The sequence below is a fragment of the Zalophus californianus genome, chromosome 11, assembly GCF_009762305.2.
Source record: "Zalophus californianus isolate mZalCal1 chromosome 11, mZalCal1.pri.v2, whole genome shotgun sequence".
NCBI classification, from domain to species: domain Eukaryota; kingdom Metazoa; phylum Chordata; class Mammalia; order Carnivora; family Otariidae; genus Zalophus; species Zalophus californianus.
The window spans coordinates 65,703,338-65,711,101 of record NC_045605.1 but is presented as its reverse complement, the minus strand read 5'-3'; the positions used below and the strand labels follow the sequence as shown (position 1 = coordinate 65,711,101).

General features: G+C 44.4%; 1 pseudogene; it reads left to right on the top strand.

The window, feature by feature from the left end:
• Positions 1–330: 330 nt before the first annotated feature.
• LOC113913625 lies at positions 331–7,367 on the top strand (annotated as a pseudogene).
• The last annotated feature ends 397 nt before the right edge of the window (positions 7,368–7,764 follow it).

Sequence of the window (7,764 nt, the reverse complement as noted above, 5' to 3'; positions counted from 1 at the left end):
AATTCGGAAGAGGCTTAGCAAGGTGGTTCTAGATCAGGGCGTTTCGTAAGGCTGCAGTCAAGGCATCACCTCGGGCTGCAGTCTTTGAGGCTTGATTGGGTCTGGAGCATCACGCTTACTCATTGGGCAGGAGGCTTTAGTTCCTTGTCACATGGACCTCTCCATAGTATCTCATGACAGGCCTTCCCCAGAGTGAATTATCAAAAGAGAGAAAGAGTAACCAAGGCAGAAATTGCAGTTGTTTATAAGCTAATCTTGGAAGTGACCTACCACCACTTCTGCCCCATTCTATTGATCACACAGACCTACACTGTTACCAGGTGGAAGAAAATGGCACAAGGGTTTGAATGCCAGGCGGTGGGCATCACCAGAGCCATCTTGGAAGCTGGCTACCACATGCCCTCTGCGTGCTCCTGCTCTAGCTCTACAGTCGTGCCTGAGGAGAACCCACTTCTCTTCATGGTCAAAGAGGGCACTTTAGGGACCCTGAAGATGGAGCTAAGGTGGGACAAGGTAGCACTGGGATCCAGGAATATGTTTGCAAAGAATAGGAACCCGGAAAAGAGAGAGCAGGACAGAGGAGGACAGAAGTAAATCAAGTGGTGCAGAGTCTTGAAAAAAAGAAGAAAGAAAGCAGGTCTTGCAATATTGTGGAACAGTGAATCCTGGGAGTCCACAAGACAACTGGATCTTCAGTGAGGTAAGATTGATAGAAAGAAGTGGTTTAAAACAACAAAGGTTTATTTCCCCCTATGCTATCGGTCCATGGCTAGAAGTTCTGCTCCACATCTCCTCACTTGGGAACTTAAGCCAATAGATCAGCCATCTTCTTGAACATTACCTAAACCATTGCCAGAAAGAGAGCTCTGAAGGGTCTTGTATTGGCAACGAGATGCTCTGGACCAGAAGTGACGTATACGCCTTTTGTCTACAGCTCATTGGCCATAAATGATCACTTGGGCTCCAGCCAGCCACAACGGTGCCCAGAAGTACAATCTTACCACATGCTTGGAATGGAGAACTGGAAATATTTGGCAAATGGCACTCATGATTCCTCAAACTCTAAGAGAGGAAGAAACTTTCCAGAGTAAGTCAGGGAAGGGCTGAGGGCTGGATCCTGGGACCCAGCCTGGAGTATAGCAAAATGAGGCTTTTCCAGGGCTGTGTTCTGAAAGACTCTCTGCCATTACTCCATCACCTCTGGGTTCAACTCATCCTTTACTGCCTCACATAGCAATCCAAAGGAGCAAGCATCTCTTGAGTCCTCTGTGTCAGGCCTGGGTCATTCCCTGGCTTTCCCCTTACACTGCACCCCTTCATCTCCCACCCCTTTGATCCCAGAAGAAGATGCCTAGACACCAGGTCACACACCCACCAAATTTCATGCTCCAAAACATGGCCACACCCCTGGGATCCCTGGGGACTGCCCTCAACACACTTTCTAGAGATGAGTATACCTCTAGCCCTAGCCTAACCACCTAACCATGGTTCCCAGGAAGATAGATCTAGAACAAGCTCCCATCAGACCTGAGAGGTCCCTGGAGAAGTGAGGTCCTTTCCTGTCTAGGCCCCACTTCTATGCCTTTTGATTAGAAGCTCAAGTTCTCACCCACACTAGCCAGCCCAGTCAATCCACCCCAGGCGAATGTACCACACCTCCAGCAGGCTTTTCACAAAGGGACCTGGAGGTGGCTGTTGGACAAGACATTGTAACACTTGGGCTTGTTTCCCCAACAGACTCCACAGGACCTCCTCGTGTTTTGTTCAATTGTCTCTACATTCTCACTTCCAAAAACACCTCATGTTAGAGCTGGTTTGGTTATTGGCGAAACTTATGGACTCCATTCCCTCACTCACAGATTAAGAAACATCCATGGCACGCAACCCCAACTTCTTATCCTCTCCCCTAAGCCATCCCTGATGAGCATACGACACAAGTGAAATCAGTGTCCTTGCCAGACAAAACAAGATTTCTATCTTCCCCTTCCACCAGACTGTGTCCTAGCCCCTCCAGTGGAGAAATTCTGGCACCAACAGTGCCTCCAAGGCCCAAGGCATTCAGATATCAACTCTCCGGGGGGGGGGTGGCACATCCATAGAAACTCAGGACATTTGTCACATGAACTTTGTCATTACGTTTTATGCTCAGGTGCCAATCTCATCTCCTGGTTCTTGACTGAAAACAGTTACAATGGTAATGACCCAGGAGGAGGCAGAGAGAACCTCTGAATGGGGCAGCCAGGAACTCTTCTTGGGTTAGGTGGTATTTAACTTGGGTCTTGATATTTAGGAAGATTCTCAACACATGATGACAAGAAGGGAAGAGGTTAGTTTAAGGGAACAGCATGAACAAAAGCAAGGAGGTGAAACTTTGGCTGATTGACAGAGTAAGTGCAATGGAGCAGTGGAGGTAAGGCTGGAAAGACAGCTTGAAAACTGATCATAGAGAGTCTTGAATGTCAGCTAAGAAGTTACCTGGATGCATAGGAGAGATGCGGTAATAATCAGAAAAGGGGCGCCTGACTGGCTCAGTCAGAAGAGCATGTGACTCTTGACCTCGGGATCATGAGTTCAAGCCCCACATTGGGTATAGAGCTTATAAATAAATAAATTTTTTAAAAAATTTTTAAAGAATAAAGAAGTAGCTTAAGTAACATACATAGGATATTTACTAGGTTAGGCATTGGGCCAAATGCTTTATATGCATTATTATCTCACAGCAACCTAATATCTGTTATTTTCCTATTTTATAGTATATCTGTTATTTTCCTATTTTAAAAGATGAGGAGGGATGCCTGAGTGGCTCAGTCATTAAGTGTCTGCCTTCAGCTCAGGTCATGATCCCAGGGTCCTGGGATCGAGCCCCACATCAGGCTCCCTGCTCCGCGGGAAGCCTGCTTCTCCCTCTCCCACTCCCCCTGCTTGTGTTCCCTCTTCTGCTGTCTCTCTCTGTCAAATAAATAAATAAAATCTTAAAAAAAAGAGAGAGATGAGGAAAAATGGCTCAGGGAAGTCACATTAGTTGTCCAGGATCACACAGCTAGTAAGTGACATACCCAGGATTCAAACCCAAATCTGCCTGACTCTAGATGCAATACTCTTAACCACTAGATAATATTAAAGAGTGACAAACACAAAAGTGCCTCCCCATGGCCTTGGCCTTAGATGGCATCAGGGGCGAACGGCAAGAAAAGTGTCAGCCTGAGCCAGACAATTCACTGCATAGCTCAGGCCTCACCACCTGGCGTCATTCACAGCTGACAGCTGAACAGAAAGGCTGAACATACAAATTGTCTCAGGTGGCAGGAAAGGACAGGGAAGCAGCGGGGTGGGGGGGGGGTGCGAGCATAGAGGTGTAAGTCATAGACACCTCTTGGGCCACATCTGTCTCTGGGGACACCATATTCATGTTGGACAAAGGTCCAGACTAAATGTGACCACTTCCTCATTCTGGGATTCATGTCCTGCCACAGCACACCAGATCTCCTCAGAGGTACCCTTTGGTATAAATGTGATCTGTGTTTACCCCATAAGGGCAGAGCCATTGGGTTTATTCTAGCATTTTCTTCAGAGGCAGCCAGAACAACTCATTGCCTCACTACAACACCCCCTTCAAGCCAGTTGCTCTGGAGAATTCCCAAGGACTTCAAGACATCCATGAACACTGAACTTGTGAAAGTGAGTCCCATTCTCCACACCTCTGGCCGCAGGAAACCATGACAAGGACAGACATGGTGGCCAGAGGGCAGGTGAGGGCAGCAGAGAGCTGGCAGCGGAAGCTCAGGAGAGAGCTCTGAGTGCAGCTGGGAGAGAGCTCCAGGAGGAAGTGGGAGGAGCCCATGGAGAACCACCATCTGCCAAGGAAATCCCCTCCTCTGGGTTCACACAGAGGGCAGCTCAGGTTGAAGCTCAGATGCTAGGGGAGCTCACTGGGAAGTCAGCCTGAAGGAAAAGGGGAAGCAGAAAGATGCCAGAGACAACAGCCCTGAGAGTCAAGAAGAGGGCCCAGAACATGCTAGAGGTCGCCAGCGTCCTGGAGTAGCTCTGAATACAGGCCAGCCCTGTTCTCGCCAGCCAGGAGAACAGAGAGGAATTTAGGCAAAAAAGCAGAGAAGAAAGGCTGCCTCGTTCATTTTATGAGGTCATCATAATCCTGATAACAAAACCTGTCAAGAACAGCATATACACAAAAAGAAACAATAGTGCCTCACTTTTAAATGTGGACAGAAAATTTTTGAGAAAACCTGAACAAACTGGATTAAAGGACATTAAAAAATCATCCATGGTAGCCAAACAGGGTTTATTTTAGCAATGTAGAAATCATTTGGCCTTCGGAAATGTATTACAATTATACAGTTCATCAATAAGAAAAGTAAATCACCCAAATCTAGATTCTGAAAAGCTTTTGCTAGAATTCTACATCCATTTCTGGGTTTTTTTTTTTAACCTTTAAACTTGTAGGAAGAGTAGGATAATCTCTTAACATAATGAAGAGCAGCAATAAAATTGAAATACTAGAGACTGCTCCATTAAAATCAGTAACCAAAAAAGGATGCTCAGTCTCACCATTATTAAATATTATTCTAGAAATTAAGGCAAAAACAAAAGGTGCTGAGGCGAAACTGTCATTATCTATCAGTGCTACACCTTAGTTATCAATGCTATATACTAAAATTCCAAGATAACTTCCAGAAATGAAACAATAGTTAAAAAGAGCTTTTTTTTTTTTTAGGATTTTTATTTATTTCTTTGAGAGAGGGAGACAGCACAAGCAAGGCAGGAGGGGAAGAGGCGAGGGGAGGGGCAGAGGGAGAGGGAGAAGCAGACTCCCCACTGAGTGGGAAGCCCGATGTGGGGCTCGATCTCAGGACCCAGGGATCATGACCTGAGCCGAAGGCAGACGTTCGACCGACAGAGCTACCCAGGCGTCTCTAAGTAGAGCTTTTTAAAAAGCACTCATAATAAAAGAAATGTGAGTTAAAATAATACACTATGTAAACTTTCTTAACCTCTAGAATGTTAACATTCGAAAAATTTGAAAACATGTCCCTGATAAGGGTGTGGGTAAATAGGTACCCTCATACATTGCTGATGGTATTATATATTGCTATAACCTCTATGGAGAGCAATGTGATAATACTTAAAAATTATAAGTGCTCATGCCTTTTAATCCAGAAATTCCTTTTCTAGGAATTTATCCTGCAGATATCCTTGTATAAATGTAAAAAAAATGTGTGGCAATGTTACTCTTATTTATTGCTATCACATAAGAAAATGGAAAGAAATCTATCAATAGGAAATTGTTCAGTAAATTATGGTATCCACTCAATGGTATATTATGCAGCTGTAAAAAATGATAAGGAAGTTTTACAACCTGAAATGGAATGAATTCCAAGATAAAGTGTGTTTTTGTTTGTTTGTTTGTTTTTAAAGATTTTATTTATTTATTTGAGAGGGAGCATGAGCAGGGGGGAAGGTTAAAGGAGAGGGAAAAGCAGACTCCCCGCTGAGCAGGGAACCTGATGCTAGGCTCAGTGGTGGGACTCTTGAATCATGACCTGAGCCAAAGGCAGAAGGCTTAACCGACTGAGCCACCCAGGCGCCACCCCAAGATGCAATAAGTGAAAATGCAAAGTACATAAGACTGTGCATAGTTTGCAACCAATTGTGTGTATATATATATTTTTAAGCACGAAAAATTATATTTACATATTTACTAATCTATGCATAAAATATCTATGAATAAATGCACAAAAACAACAACAAAAACCTAGCAATTGGTGCATCTGGATGGCACAGTCAATTGGGCGATGGCCTCTTGTTTTCTGCTGAGGTCATGATCTCAAGGTCATGAGATCCAGCCAGGGGTAGGACTCTGAGCTCAGCACAGAGTCGGCTTGGGTTTCTCTCTCCCCCTCTCTCCGTCCCTCCCCCTGCTCTCTCTCTCTCAAATAAATAAATAAACTTTCAAGAACAAAACAAAACAAAAAAACCAGGGGCACCTGGGTGGCTCAATCGTTAAGCGTCTGCCTTCAGCTCAGGTCATGATCCCAGAGTCTTGGGATCGAGTCCTGCATCGGGCTCCCTGCTGAGCGGGAAGCCTGCTTCTCCCTCTCCCACTCTGCCTGCTTGTGTTGCTGCTCTTGCTATTGCTCTCTCTGTCAAATAAATAAATAAGATCTTAAAAAAAAGAAAACTAGCAACATTTATTGTATCTGTATACCCTTTTCTATGATTTGAGTTTTAAGCCAAGTAAATATATTACCTATTCATAAATACATTTAATATAAAGAAAGAAGAGCTGGGGGAAGTTTACAAGAAGAGTATTGAAGATCCTTTGTTTTGCCAGATAGAAAATATATTTAAATTACTATTATTAAACATTACAGAACTTCGTAATGGCGAAAGTACTGACAAACATGCAAATTACTAATTTTGGATATGATAAAGGACACATCAGAAATTAATGGGGAGCTTTTCCGCCCCACCCCCTCCACCGCCCCACCCGCTCCAGTGCGGCCCTGGCTGCACCGCACTGGCTCAGAGCTCCCAGCTCCTGATAAGCTAGCGCCGCCCTCCTCTCTCCAGCTGCTCCCTTGAGATCCTCCAGCGGGCCCTCATCAGCCAGGAGATGTTCTCAGACAACTACAAGATCTGGGAGATTGTGTTCGGCGGTGCCTGGAGGTGGAGGGGAAAGTTGGTGAGTAGGACAGAGGGTAACACTGATAACCCGTTAGTTGGTGGAAATGCCTCTGCTGAAGGCTCCGAGGTTGAAAGTACTGAAAGCGCAGTCATCACTGCTGTTGATAGTGTCCCGAACCATCCCTTGCAGGAAACCAGCTCCACTAAAGAAGGCCACAGGCACTACATCAAAGATGTAATCAATCAAAGGCAAACGTGAAGAATAGAGGCTTCTATGATGGGAACTGCAGAACACAACAAGCACAACCTCGCTGATTTCGAAAACTACCAGTTCTTTATGGGAGAGAACATGAATCTAGATGGCGTAGTTGCTCTGCTGGACTACCTTGAGGATGGAGTGACCCCATATATGATTTTCTTTCTTTCTTTTTTTTTTAAGATGTATTTATTGATTTGAGAGAGAGAGAACAGGGTAGGGGGGCAGAGGGAAGAGGAGAGAGAGAACCTCAAAGCGGACTCCCCACTGAGCATGGGGCCTGAGGGGGGGGGTCCGATCCCACAATCCTGACACCATCACCTGAGCTAAAATCAAGAGTCCCACCATCACTTAAGGGACTCAGCCACCCACGCACCCCCCATACATGATTTTCTTTAAGGATGGTTTAGAAATGGAAAAAATGTTAACAATTTGGACATTACTTTGGATGTATCACCTGTTGTCATAAGTGACTGCTAGTCTTCGTCCACACAACACCAGGACTTAGACAAACGGGACTGATGTCATCTTCAGCTCTTCATTTATTTTGACCTTGATTTATTTGGAGCGAAAGGTATTTTGTTAAGAAAAAACATGTCACATAGGTTGTCTAAAAATAAAATGCATTTAAACTCATTTGAGAGAATGCCTCTTAGTTTCATACATTTTTAAATCCACCCTGGTAGTGTCCTGGAGAAGCTAGAGCCTGGTTGGAGACTGCTGCTAGAAAGCAGATAACTCCTGCAGTTAAAACTACTTCTGGGACTGGAATATAAAAAACAAGAACCAAAAATCTTAATTCTGAATATATATAGTATATATCTTTTTCTATTTACTATTTTCTATAGTATATATTTTTTTCTACT